This window comes from Solenopsis invicta, chromosome 5 (genome assembly GCF_016802725.1).
Source record: "Solenopsis invicta isolate M01_SB chromosome 5, UNIL_Sinv_3.0, whole genome shotgun sequence".
Taxonomy (NCBI): Eukaryota; Metazoa; Arthropoda; class Insecta; order Hymenoptera; family Formicidae; genus Solenopsis; species Solenopsis invicta.
This window is the reverse complement of record NC_052668.1, coordinates 24,653,522-24,667,838: the sequence shown is the minus strand read 5'-3', so window position 1 is coordinate 24,667,838 and position 14,317 is coordinate 24,653,522. Positions and strand designations below refer to the sequence as shown.

Below are 14,317 nucleotides of genomic sequence, written 5' to 3'. Positions count from 1 at the left end.
GAGCGTCGCCCTGATCATTATATTTTACAATGTTTTTATCATCGCCGAGAGTCACCCAACTCTCCGATTGGCGATTATAACTATCAAACGGATAGGATAACATAGATTACACCGAGGTTTCCGAACGGCAGTGGCGGTGGCGATGGCAGAGATTTTCGAATAACAAAGGGGACGTTCGCGGACGCGGAGGAATGGAAGCTGAGTCTTCTCGGTTTGCGGTTACCGTAATAGTCGGAATATGATCTGCTACCGCAATTGCGTCGCCGCTAATGGTTATGAACGCGGCATAGAGACCTCTGATCCAATCTCGAGATATGGACACCGAAACCGTGCTAGGGATACGCTTCAGCCGAGCGAAATGTGCAAGCGGCTCCCATGTCGATCTGTAGACGCGAAACGATCGTGAGGCGCTGCGCGAAATCGTTAGATTAAAATGATACGAAGTTAAATTAATGTAAACAGCGAACATTTGAGCGCACCAAATTATTTGTGTGAGTACTCAACTTCTCGAGAATCAATGTAAACGATGAGTGCACGCGCACAGAAGGTCGCCCGTGTAGACAATCAGTTGCTGTCAATATTTTCTCAGCTGATCGATTAATTTATTATTTCACCGCAATTTCTCGAATTGTGTCTCGAACAAGCCCGCAGACCTGACGAGCCGCTCTTTCTGCCTTCCGGCTGAAATAACTCCGATTGTATCGATTCTTCAATCACCCTCAATTTGATGGAAAAGCAAGAATTAAGAGTTCAAAGAAACACTTGGCTTCTCTTCGGAATTCATTGTAATAACTCGGCTAGATTTATCGAAGTAATAAAACGCTTATCAGAAACTATTACGTGTTGCGTCGAAGAGGCTGATTGAAAATAACGAAATAGATAACATTGAACTCATTAAACAGGTTTATTAAAAATGAAGAAAATACATTTATTGATTTCTTTTCTATACTTTTCTATATTTCCTGTGTACCTATCTAGGCACAGTTTTATTCCTTGTATGCAGATGATGCGTTTCTTAATGAAAAACTCTTAATGAAATAAAGAAGATGATTGGATATCTCTTGATTGACGTAAAAAAAAAAATAAATTTTCATTTTCATGTATGCTTATACATGAAATATGCTACAAAGTATCGCTTAATCTCGAATTTTTTCTCACTTTGCATTAATCTAATCATTCAGGTGCTACAATGAACTGCAAAATCACGAATGATTGCATCGTTGCAATTGCATCGTTGGATGTTACTTAGCTATTCTAACTTATCCATGCTCACTCATATTTTATATATATAATATATATATAGTCATCTTTTCAATCCCGTAATTATTTTCCCGTTCTTGCGTCGATCGTTCCTGTTCGTTCGCACGAGAAAGAGAACGGATCTGCCGAGAGCAGGCCATTCTACGCGAATTGGACTTGGCTGCTCGAGGAGAAGGCGAACGTTGAAATGGGAGGCGCATCGAACGCGGGAATTTACGGTTTTAATATCTTCTCTCCATCCCCTCTTTCCCTCTCCTTCTTTCTCGCGCGAGAGGAGAGGCGGATAACGCGACGACAACGCCGAGTGATTTTTATCTTGTTAAACTCGTTTCACGGTCGACTCGCGTCCAATGTGAGAATAGGAGGCGGAAAAAAAGAGCGAGAGAGAGAGAGAGAGAGAGCAGGAATTCCTTCGGGTTTGGGAATGACGAGAGACGCCGATGCAACTCCGCGCCGCGGGAACAATTCGCTCGCGCTTGATTTGCTATTGTACGTACTATTGTCGAACGCTGTCGCGCTGCGAAACGAGCTCACTTTAACATTCCATGCAACTATTACGCGAGATTGTATCTTGTACTGTATGTACATTCTAGCGTGTATTTCGATGGGAAATCCACGCGTGTGCTGATGACGCGCGCTGTTGAATCGGTGCTCGGAGCTGTAATTTTTGCACACGTTAATGACAATTGTAATACAGTCTCGCAACATTTTGATTTTAATGTTGCGAGATTATATTGCAATTGTACAATATTGATTTTAACACGTGTCACTGATAAATTATTATTTTTCTTTTTTATTATGTGTACATGAAAAACGTTAACTTCAATTGCTTGCAATTAAAAGAGAATCGGAGCGCGTTGAATAAATTTGGCTGAGGATAAATTTATTTTACAAACTGACAATGCATACGTTTCTCTCCTCGATAATGGGTCCTTAATCTCGCGCAAGAAATTCTCTCGAAAACATATTGCGTCTGTTTTGCCGCCGGTTAAGGATTAAGCCATTCACGTTTCCATGATCCGTCCGCAAATCTTGCATATACACGCGCGTCATATTTTCGGCAAAGCCGACGGGTAAGCGCGCCAGCGACTGCCAGAGCCAAGTAGCCGGAGCCGTAATCAAACACAGAACGGTAATGAAGGATTCGCTGACGATACACGCCGCGTTTCGCAATCAGCCGCGGATTAGACTCCCGAACGTATGCGGGAATACTCCCGTTTCGCACCTAAACACGGCGGCTAATGCTAAATGATGATATTCCGTCGATTTGCGGATCAGTGTCGGTGGTATGCGCGCGGACGAGCGCGGCTCCTCTCCGCGATAAAACGGAATGCTAACCGAACAACGCTTCTTCCGCGAGTTCAGCGTGAAACGCACGGAGAAGTCAAAGATACTTGGACGCGCGTAAAAAACTCGTGATATCTTGTTACCGCGGCAAGACCGCGGTAGAAAATTCCGTCAGACTTGAAAATTTCAATTTGGCTCCCATCAAATGGATGTTTATCCCTTCTTTATGTCTACGAATATGAATAAAACTCATTACCATTTAATCTCCCCCAATACGCGGTACCATTGCATGGAGCTGGAAAAAGAGAAAATAGGGAGACAGAGAGAGAGAGAGAGAGGAGAGGAAAGAAATATCTCTCTGAATCACAAGAGGAAATCCATTGCAACGTATCCATTGCAACGTGCGGGCGACCGTTATTTATAGCCGCGCGTCCGACGCGAACGTTTCTTTTGGGGCTGTATTTTTACCACGGCCTTATAAGCGCGCAGATATTTATACCGTAAATACATATCCGGGTGCAATCATAAATTTTTCGCTATACAATTACGGCACAGCCAACACTGACGCACGCGTACGCGTCATATAGAAACGGAAGTCCGCTATTTCTGAATTATAGTAGGCGCGCATATACCTTGTAGCGCGTTAACAATCATTCTTAATTAAAATTATCGCCGACGTGAATAGGATTCTGCACGATTTTGTCGAATTATGAGGCCTCATTGTTATCGCTCGCGAATTTTTACAGAGAATTTTTTTGTTCTGGCCAACTCGAAAGACTAGAGCATATGTAACAGTAGTTCTATCATTTTTCACGGAAAAAGATGTTGAGTCGTGTGCGTTTTGTATTACAGGATGTTTACTAAAAAAATTCTCTGAGAATACCCGGATTTTTCAGAAATTTTTTATTAAAATTCCTGATAAAATTAGAGAAGTTTTTTTCTTCATACAACTTTGAAATAAATTTATTTTATGGTACCTTTTAATATTCCATAATCGTACAATCACAAAGAAAATCCAGTTGAGTTTTGAATGTTAAACTTATAAAAATATTAAAAAGAAATAGGAACTAGATATTTAAGTGTATAACGTCTGCAATACACGGATGTATTTTTATCTAACTTATCGATAGTACAGAAATCGAAAAAAGATTAAATTCACAATGCCAATTTAGAACAATGTATTGTCATTAATTTTATAAATACAAATTTGTGAATCATAAAAAATAATGTACGTGGATGTATGTTATATTTATTGCTAATCAATTTCATTTCCAAGAAAAAAATGATTGAAGAAACAATTTAGTAGAAAAAAGAAACAAAATTTAAATTTGAAAGTAAAGCTTCCCAGAAATTTCTTTGACAATGAGTACGAAACAAAATCACATAACAAATTCATAATTAGCAGTTAAAAAATAGATTCTTTGAAAGTTTCAGGGTTTTTCGATTTTTCCGATTTTAATAAACATCTTGTACATTAATTTTGTATTTATTATGCAATATCTCATATATATTCCGGATAATATATTATAATAATTTTATATCATATCTAAAGAAACTAAATTCATCATGTTAAAGACGAAATTTTCAAGATTAAAAAAACATGTAGCAAGTGCTGTAAAAGTAAAATACAATAAGTATTCATATACGTATCTATATATATAACAATATGTAAGTAGATAATAGAACGATTAATAATAATATAACTATTAGTGCTAAAAAATAAAATCAATTTTAAACTAAAGAGAAAAAATTGACAAAATGAAGAATTTTTCAGAAAGTATCATGTTTTTCATACAGCAATAAACTATTAAGTTAAAAAAATTTTTTTCAATTATTTATTCATTTTAACAATTAAGAGCTAGAAGACGAAATTCAACTTCTTCAGTGTTTAAAAGACTACATATCTTATCCACAATTAATCAATAGATCATTTACCTTGCACACTTCGATAAACATCGACGAGAGACTAAGCCAGAATTGGCAGAACAATTAATATTTCTTATTGACGAGCGTAAGTACACGTGTACGGCGAAACGACTAAAGTTTACACTAAGGCTCAGCAAACACGAATATTCTGTAATTCACTCTAAATGTTCATTCTAAGCACCGACAATTTCAACTAATCGTTTGAATTACTGTCGATAAACGTATTATGTCATTATTTCCACGAACATTGACGCAATTATTTTCATTTAACTTTTTCTTTAAAACGCAAATTGGAAGACGATTCTTTTCATTCTTTCTTTCGTCTCTTATCTTCATACGCTTATTAAACACATTGATAAACTTTTGAAGAAACTCAGTGATAAGAACTAGCAATGTTACCAGTTTCATAACGACTTTGCGCCATTCTGTACTGATACACTTCAAGCCATATCTTTATCTATGAAAAAAAAATCTCGAGATACCAATGTCAAACCAAATGGCCGTCGCAATTAAAATTCCATCCTCCGTGGCGGAGTAATCAGTCGTAATTAAGTAATCGATTATGTCGCGCAATTAACAGATTCTTGATCCGAGTTTCAGCTATTAACGCGATCCTTTCTTGCGCGAATCGTTCCGCAAGAGGTTGCAATCTGCTGCGCGGCGCGGTCGTTAAGTTCATAAAGGAAGCAACTGTACAGGTCCACACGCGCGCGCATTTCAATAGAACGAGGCGTCAGGTTATAAGCGACAACAAAAAGATTGCCCCCGACCCGGGGGGAGTGATTCCCGGGAGTAATCCGGAAACGCGTCGGCGAAAGAAAATTCTCGCTCCTTTCTTTGAACGCGAGCGAGCGACCGACCTCGTTTAAATTCTCGCCGACCGAGTAATGCCGGAAGAGAATTTAAGGAAATGAAAACGGATGATGCGAAAACGTAAACACACCGTTAGCCGGCGGAGAAAAATCTCGCGAAATATATATATAAAGAAATATTTTTTCTCTCTCTCTTTCTTTCTCTTTCGGAGTTTCTGAAATGCGCTCGAGAAGATTCCGCCGCCTGGTTTTTCTCGTCACGGCGGTAAAACGCTGAAAGGATTGCATGATAAAACGTACGGGATTGCTGCTTTACGAGAGGGTCATACGTAATGCGTTCTCGCGTTATCTTATTAGAAAATATATCCGCTGGTTAGAAAACCGCGGGCAACGGACGCGGCGGCGCCGGCGTTGTGAGAGACGTGGTCTATTTGAATAATTAACTCGGCGAGCACGCGTAACGCAAAATATTGCGGCGTTGTGCATCTACTCGGGCCGCGGCGCCGCAATTACCCCGATTAATCATACATGTACGGTATAACGAACTCTCCGAGTTCATTATACGGCCTATCGGTGGATCTCCGATTAACAATGCAAATTGTTAGCTCGACTTGCCTCGGCAAGTTCGATACGATCGAACGATTGGACGGAGGCATAACAGAGCGCCGCGCAATATCGTATCGCAGAGCGGCCGCGAATTCTCTCTCGTCCGTCGGCGCGTCGACGATTTCGACGACGAAGCGCATTTCGTCACCAACGTCACGGCTGTTCAGCCTCTAACGGGAAGATGCGTATCTACGAGGGGTCAATAGAGCTCGACCTCTCGTAACGAACGCGGGATCGACAAACGAGACGTTGGACGCAGCGTTACGCGCAGCGACAAATGGGAGCGCGCGCACTTTGATTAAAACAGACGCTTCCCGCCGCGCAATTGAAATCGTCACGCCTCGATGTTCCGCGAGCCTTTGATTAAGTCGCCTTTGATTAAGTCGACGAAAATAAAGCTTCGCAGCAGCGTCGCGTCTCGCTGCGTCATTCTTCAGAGAGAAGAGACTTCAAAGGGGAAATTGAAGCCTTGAGGAAGTCGCGCGACTTTACGACTCCTCTCCATCCATTTCGTACATTACATCTCGCGTTCGCGACGGCGAAAGCGAAAAATTATACGGTTTATTTTGCCGCGGTATATATCACCGCGGAGTAACCGAGGCTCTTCACCTGTCGTCGCTCGCTGCTGAAATCTAGAAGGAGACAGTCCCTCCCTGAGCCGTCCTTGATAAATTGCGATAAAAATCTAATCTACACGTGTTCTGTGTTCCCGGCGAAATTGGATAACGGCTGATCCAGACAGCCAATTCAATTCGGCAATTTATTAATTCAACGAACGGGGAAAACCTTTCGTACGAAACGTTTTACGAATTCTGTACTACCGTCGAGTGCGAGCCGTGAGGAAGGGTGGCTCTCGTCTCTCTCTCTCGCGCGAGAATAAATCACGTATAATTTTCCGGCTCCGACAATCACACGCGATCATAATGCATCATTCATCTCGTCGTCGATCTCGAAGTCCGGCATATTCTTCGCGCGAATCGCTGACGATAAAAGAAAAAACGGGCCGCGCCGCCTTTATCAACGCCGTTTCATCGCTCTTACGAGATTGTCTAATATTAGGACAGCCGAGGTACGGTGGGGCCAATCTCATTCACCGTTGCAATCTCATTCAGAGAGTCACGGCTAAATATAATACAGCCGAACGAATCCCAAAATATTCTCCTCGCCGAATCGTCGATAAAGCACGCTTTATTGCCCCGGCGTGAAACACCCCCAATAATGAGACAGCCGATGCCGCGAGCCGATGCCCTCTCCCCCCTCCCCCGCCTTCCCTCCGCTCTTGTTTTACCGCTAATTATTCTGCCGCGGTTGCTCTGAACGGGAACGCGCGGACGCTTAATCGAGCGCGGTGGAAAACACAAAATCGGCGAGCCAGGGATACGGAAAACCGCTGACGCACGTGAGCTTTCCACGTGGTCGCGTTTAAACCAGGAGCCAGAGAGAAAGAGAGGCGAGGCCTCATTTGCGTCCGCCCGCGAATCGGGGGAGATAGAGAAGCCGCCCTGGCTCTCTCTCTCTCTCTCTCTCTCTCTCTCTCCTCTCGTCTGACCGCTTTCCCCGTTGCTACTGCTGCTGCACCGCTGAAAAACGCCGCCGCGAGGAAAAAGAAAAAGGGAGAAAGGAGTCACGCTACTGATTACCGTGCCGGCGGCGACGTGCGTTCGTACGTTCGTTATTAACGCCGTCGTTGCGGCGCAAGGTCGGCTTCGCGCTCGACCGCTCAGTCATGGTCAGTGTACCTACGGCCAAGTATAACGCTCCTTTTCTTCTTTCTTACGCGCGTCACCTCCGCGTCACCTGTCGCCTCTTATCTCCCCGAGACACGTTGTGTGAGATAATTTTTAATCAAGCGTCTCCCTCACGCCGCGTAATCTCAAGAATAATAATGAGGGATGAGTTTTTTATTTTTTATTTTTTTTTTTTGTACCGGAGTTTATTTTTGTAATTCCGTCGACCGATCGATCAGCCAATTATGGTTCTTTAGCGCGACGGAAACGACAGTAATCTATCCTTTCCCGAAACGTGTTGATTATTATTTCGCAAGTTTTATATTTCGATTAACAGAGAGCCCAGGTTGTTCGCGAGTTCACAAAGTTTGCAACGGCAATGGAAACGGAACGACGAGTTTGCACGTGGGGCAAACTTTTCTTCTCGTACCTGCGGCGTATCGAACTCTCGCGTCCATGAAATAAGGATTTCGCGGTCCATGTTGGAATATCGAGCATCGTCGCTTCCCTATTCGTGAAACTTGAGAAGATTCCCGCGGAATGAAGTTCTCTCGTAATAATTTGAGTTGTAATCGGTGGAAATAATGAAAGTTGATTAATTGCCGGAGCCGAATGCGCGCCGTTGCACAGGGAATCTCGGAAAAATCTGGCCAAAAATGAAATATTAAATATGCGTATATTAATTGACTTTAGCTATATAAATTTGAAGAATTATTAAGTATAGTAATTTACATTATTGTACTAATTTGTATTGAACAAATAATAATTTATATTTTGATGTATTTTACTTTGTTTAAGATTTCTACAAATATTGATTTTATATGTAAATAGCATGGGCCATTAGAAAATAAATAGAGAATTTCACAATATCCGTCACATATTGAATTATTTGTTTATAATGGATAACATTATATCATAATGTTACTATTAATATTTACTGTACCGTTGAATATATTTACCAGAAAATTTTTAAACTCGTATCTAAAAGTTTTTTTAGTCTAATTTTATTTGCAATTTAGGATAGTTGCGAATTTTATGTACAAAACAACAATATTTAATTAAATTTTTTTGTTACACTGCTCTGCATTTGTATTTTTTTATAATTTATGATAGTAATACTTTTTACGATAATTCTGTATTTAATTATTTTATATTTTTAATGATTATTCATACGCATATATTATTATATTAAAAATTTTTTTAATTAATTAATAATTTAGCGATTATCGAAAAATTATCATGTAAAAATATCATAAACACTTGTTACATTATCTGTAATAATAATTTTATTAATTATAATATTATAATATCCTGAATCTTTTTCGTAATTTATAACGGCAATATTTTTAACGATAATTCTATATTTAATTACTTTATATTTTCAATGATTAATTATTTACATACGTATACCTATTGTATTATAACTTTTTTTATCAATAATTTAGCGATTATAGAAAAATTATTATGTTAAAATACCATAAACAAGTATCTGTAATAATAATTCTATCAATCGTAACGTCATGAATTTTTTTTCATAATTTATGCCAGCAATATTTTTGATAATATTCTACTCTCTAAATCTTTTAGAGTGAAAAACCACACGAAAAATTGCACAGGTTCAATCTTCACTTTATAGGAATGAATTTTCACTTTACAGGAGTGAATTTTTACTGTTATTAAAGTGATAAATTACTTGAAAAATTGCACAGACTCAATTTTCACTCTCTTAGAGTGACGTTTTATGAGATTTAAAGAGCATGTTTGATTACTCTACGTTTTTTATGATTATTTGTACGTGTATATTAAATTTCTTTAAATTGATCAATAATTGAGCGCGACACGAATTGTAAAAGTATCAAGTATTTAAAATAACGGCGTGTTTAAAATATCCTAAAATTTGATTTTAAGCACAAATCAGGATATTGGACAGAAATCTTTAAATTCTGTCCGAACTATGCGTTGTTTTCTACGGCGAAGGGGCCCCGGGGCGGGAGCCGTCAAGTCCGTGGAATTCACCGCGGAATCCTGCGGTCGCTCTGATTAACCAGGGAATCAGCCGAAAGGAGGTCCGAGCGCGAAATCCTTACGTTGCGCCTCAAGGGCGCCGCAGGGGAGGGATTCACTCGGAAATCGAGAATGCATTATTCACCCTTTGTTTCCCGTCGCGTTAATCCGGAATCGGATTTACGCGCGAACGCCCACCGAACGTTTCTTTACTCGTCGACATCGAAACGCAATCGCTGGATCGATCGACCCGATAATTACATCAAACGGACAATTGAGATTGATTTGTCTGAAGGGATGGGAGAGGGGCGGGGAGGGGAGAGGGAGGGATGGTATTCTAAGAAAGGAACGGAACCGATTTTATAAAGATAGCACGTCGCTTTCTGCAAAACTATTCAATATTCCGCGCGATGATGGAACGGCCGTTAAAAGCACGCTTAAACGTCCGCGGCGCTCTTTCGCACGCATTAATTTTCGTTAAGGGGATGGAGGGGGGGGGGTGGGAAACCTCGTTTGTTCGCTCAATCCGGCATTCTTTATGGCGCGCGATTACCGCGCCGCTTATCGCTCGGAAACGAAACGCGACACTGTTTTAATTGCGCTCCAGGAACGCGCGGGGCACCGCCAACCGTATTTACCCGAGACGGTGCATTTGCGAGACGCACAATTATGGAACATTATCCCCCCGACCTGATACACGTAACACAATCCGAAGCCTGTCGTAGACGGACGAGGGGGACGTTCCCGTAATATCCTCCCTCTAACGTGAACGGACACCGCGCTTTGTATTTGATTGTCATTACCAGAGAGTCGGCGAAACCTCGCGGAATCTTCGGTGATACCTTCGATCAACGAGCGTGTTCAGCAGACTCAACGGTTGAGCGAGCCCTCACTGTTATTGGTGTATTCTTATATTTCTTCTAGATTTATCATCTTGATTGGATGATCTAGAAGAATAGCTCAGCATGTCGAGTCTACTCTGAACCCGGGCTATGACATCGAGCCGATTCGCTACTTCGCGTGTTCAGTTATGCTAAAGTCCGTTGCGACAGATGCTCGCGCATGTCGATCTGCATAACACGGCCGATCTTACATGCTAATTTTCAATGTCAGTCGCGCGCGATCATCCCCGATACTTATGCAAACGGCAACGTCCCGCATTAAACGCCCGGACAACGATATCGTGCACGTGCGAGCCGACAGGTGCGCCCCTCGCAGACCTTTAACGAGATGGAAAGGAAAACGTGGCGCAGCCTCGGTCGTCGGAAAGTCCCGTCGCGGACGCGTTTCCACGTTTGTCTGGAGACGCGAGAAATAAATTGGATTGCGGAGTTGGGACCGGAGCGCGGCACGCGAGCTGATCTCCCTAAGTGCAACAGGAAACGTTGATTAATGGGAGGAACTCGGCGAACGTAATCCCCCGCTCGCTCTCCCTCGGAATTTGCATGAATGACAATACTGTTTCCTCCGCGCCCCCGGCAGTACAACACGCGGGCGGGCGCGGGGGATGTAAATCTTTCGGGCAATCGGAACCGCGCGGGCGGAAATTTCCGTTCGTTCGACCGCTCCGGGCCGAAGGGGCCAGCGACAGACATTCGCAAGACGCTCGAAGACCGTGACGAAGGTTATCGACTTGACGAAGCTCACGTGTTGTACAGCTTACACAACGCGTCGTTTTGGGTTTTACGTGCGCCAATATGGTCGTTCGGCATTCGTTATCGTGCATATCGAGTTACGTAAAGCGCAACGACGATTGAATGGCGAACGTAATAAGATGGGACTTTGTGTTTTCGCGTGCGCAGAGAAGAGTGAATCAATTCATTACAAAAAGGACGGATATGGTACTCACCATTATGACGAAAGCTCCGGCGTGGCGCACGAGGGTTGAAAATTCGGTCGGGGAAAATTGAAACGTCGTCCCTTTCTTTTTCCTCACAGAGCTCGACCGAGTGTTCCCTCGACTTACGATATGCAAGACTGTTAAACTTCCTCTGTACCAACGTCGCGAGAGTTGCGAGCGTAAATGAAAAAAATACTGCGGATAATACTCTCGATTACACTTTGGCTTGCACCACTTTGATTCCTCCTCCGTAAAATAGTAAAGCGATAGTATCTAAAAATCTGAAAGAATAAGGATACGGTTAAATTGTGTTCCGTTTTTTTTTTGTTTTTTTTTGTGTTTCCCTGCGACGTTCCACTCTGAATAATCGATTAGCCTCGATGACTGTGTTCGATAACGGCCCGCCTGAGAAAACGCGCGCGCGACACGCCGACAAATTGTTGTTATATTGCCTATACGTTAAATTCGAGTTGTTTTTAAACGATCAAGTGATTCGCCGTCCGATTATCGAGGATCACTGTAAACGTCACACTATTTCGCGACAATGCCGACGTGAACATGATAGATTGCCTTACAACTTCTCGTTCCTTGCAATACGGACTGAGCTGAGGACAGTCACCGATATATATATATGTGCCATCATCTTTAAGTCATTTTTATTATTGAATGTTCGTTAGAATTGCCATGCATTACGTCGCAAGTTCTTGCGTCTTCTCGTATTGAACGTTTAGCAATTTTTTTATATCATTTTATACTTTTTTTATCTACTTTTATTTTATATCCTTTATCTACTCACGTTTATCCGTCCGTTTGTCTATTATTTCCATTAGAGTTTCGAAACAAAGTGTAATAACATTTTGCGTGCTAAATCTATTCTTCTTGCTCATAAAGCTTTTAGAGATCGTATGTACACGCGGCCGTGTTTATTGTATATTTCGACTATTGCTACTGCTCCGAAAACGGCTTTCGCAATTACGTTCCACGCAGCATGGTAATTCGGAGTACATGCGAGCCGTACGCAGTCGAAAAATATTCGCCTCTCCGTTCTGCACATATATATCCGGAAACTTTCTACGACCTCTCTTGGCGCGGCGAGCTCGTAACTCTCGCGATTGCGTATGTTCCGTTTCCGAGTGCACGTTTTCGTTTGATTTCATTACCTGAATTCTCGAATGAGAGAGAAAGAGAGAAACGTATAAACAACAGTCGTGATATTGCGTTTTACTCACCGTAATAAGAAAGTGAAAAAATCTCTCTAAATCTGGATAAAATGCGAGAAAGGAAATTGAATCACAAGTTCAGATCACATCTAGATCCGCGCACGACGGATCTAGCACTCGTCTCCACCGGCTCGCAAAAGTATTTTGCGACCTTGTCGACGAATCTGTAACTTTTCTTCTTGCAACGCACGACAACGTATCTTGCACTTTGCAATGTGGATCGTTGCCTTCGTTGAAATTCCCGACAAGTCTCGTACAGACCTATTTTCGTACCTAATTTAAGAAGAACAACGTTCCTCTTTTGGAGCGTTGCGTATTGAATTATTCTTTTAAGATATCTACAAATGTTCCCGTATATTGATCATATTGTTGTTGGTATTCCCGATAAATCTCCTCTGTTTCACCATGTGATCGTTTGTCCATTGAATCTGAAACATGGAAAAACACACGACAGTTGTTATTTGCATCTATGTATGCCGTAACACGCTATTATTGTATTCAACCATATTGAACTAGAATTCTTATACCATCACCAATCAAGCTCTATTTACTTCAATTTACGTGCTAAATTTGTTGCTTTATTCCCGATCTTATTCACACCGTTTAACAAAAACTCCCGTCCAAGATGGACACAAACTAGTTTGCATTCAGCTGCTCTTCCCAAATAGAAAAAGAAATATATATATAGTAATTAAATAAAAAAATTAAATTATTGTTATTTTATAAAATAATTCAGGATAATTTATGGCATTTTCATGTCGCCATTCAAACTTCTCTCAAAAAGATTAGAAAGCTTGAAAACAGAGAGTACATCCAAAGAAAAGTTTCTTTGAGTCAAAGAAAATTTGTTTAAATGAAAGAAATTTCCTTTTATTAGAATTAAAGAGGTCGTTTGGAATAGTGCAATGCAAATCTTTTTTTTAAATGAAAGAAATATATTTTTAAAACCAGAACAACTGAATTTTTTTTTACATTTCTATATTACAGTTATATACTTTTATATATATATATATATATATATATATATATATATATATATATATGTATATATATATATATATATGCAAAATTCTGGGTTATAATTGAGTACTTTCTTTGAATTAAACAAATATTTTGAATTGAAAATATTTTACCAAGTTAAAGAAGCGATTTTATTAACTTAAACATGATTTTTCTCTGGGTGTATTAAATTGCTACGTAAACAGCAGTAAATTTTGTTAAATATTAACTTGATTGATGTAGTAATGTTCTCACTTAATATCAATTGTATCAATATGTGTCACGTGTATGTTACACTTTTCAATTCTTCCAAGTGTAAATATTAATAAAACGATAAAACATAAGCGTTTATATGTCGAAGTTGAAAAATCTATATAAAGATTGAAGAAGTATGACACAACGATAATTCAGATCGTTCATATAAATAACGAAAATCCAGAAAAGTCGCAGCTACATTATTTTAGAATCTGGGCCATGTACTCGATGTAATTCATCTCACTGTGTGGTCACTTACTTTCCCTTTTTAGCACTACAAATTTTTTTCCCTACTTTTAAAAATTGCCACTCACACTTTCTATTGATTGTTATATAAAAATAGTTTATAAAAATCAATCTCTTAAAATATTTTTAATGTCT

At 40.4% G+C, this 14,317-nt stretch overlaps 1 protein-coding gene across 5 annotated transcripts in view; it reads right to left on the bottom strand.

Annotated features, from left to right (window-relative positions):
- LOC105195263 (multidrug resistance protein homolog 49) overlaps positions 1-14,317 on the bottom strand; it is a 71,351-nt gene that overhangs the window by 46,739 nt on the left and 10,295 nt on the right. For 3 of the 5 annotated variants that reach the window (XM_039449842.1, XM_026130918.2, XM_011160627.3), the window contains exons 2-3: positions 12,692-13,110; positions 11,472-11,743 (exon numbers count right to left, since the gene is read on the bottom strand). The gene's annotated coding sequence lies outside the window, so the exon portion shown is untranslated. Of the gene's footprint in view, positions 1-4,482; positions 5,952-11,471; positions 11,744-12,691; positions 13,111-14,317 lie in introns of those variants that run through there. The other 2 variants (XM_039449844.1, XM_039449841.1) reach the window with 2 other exon arrangements.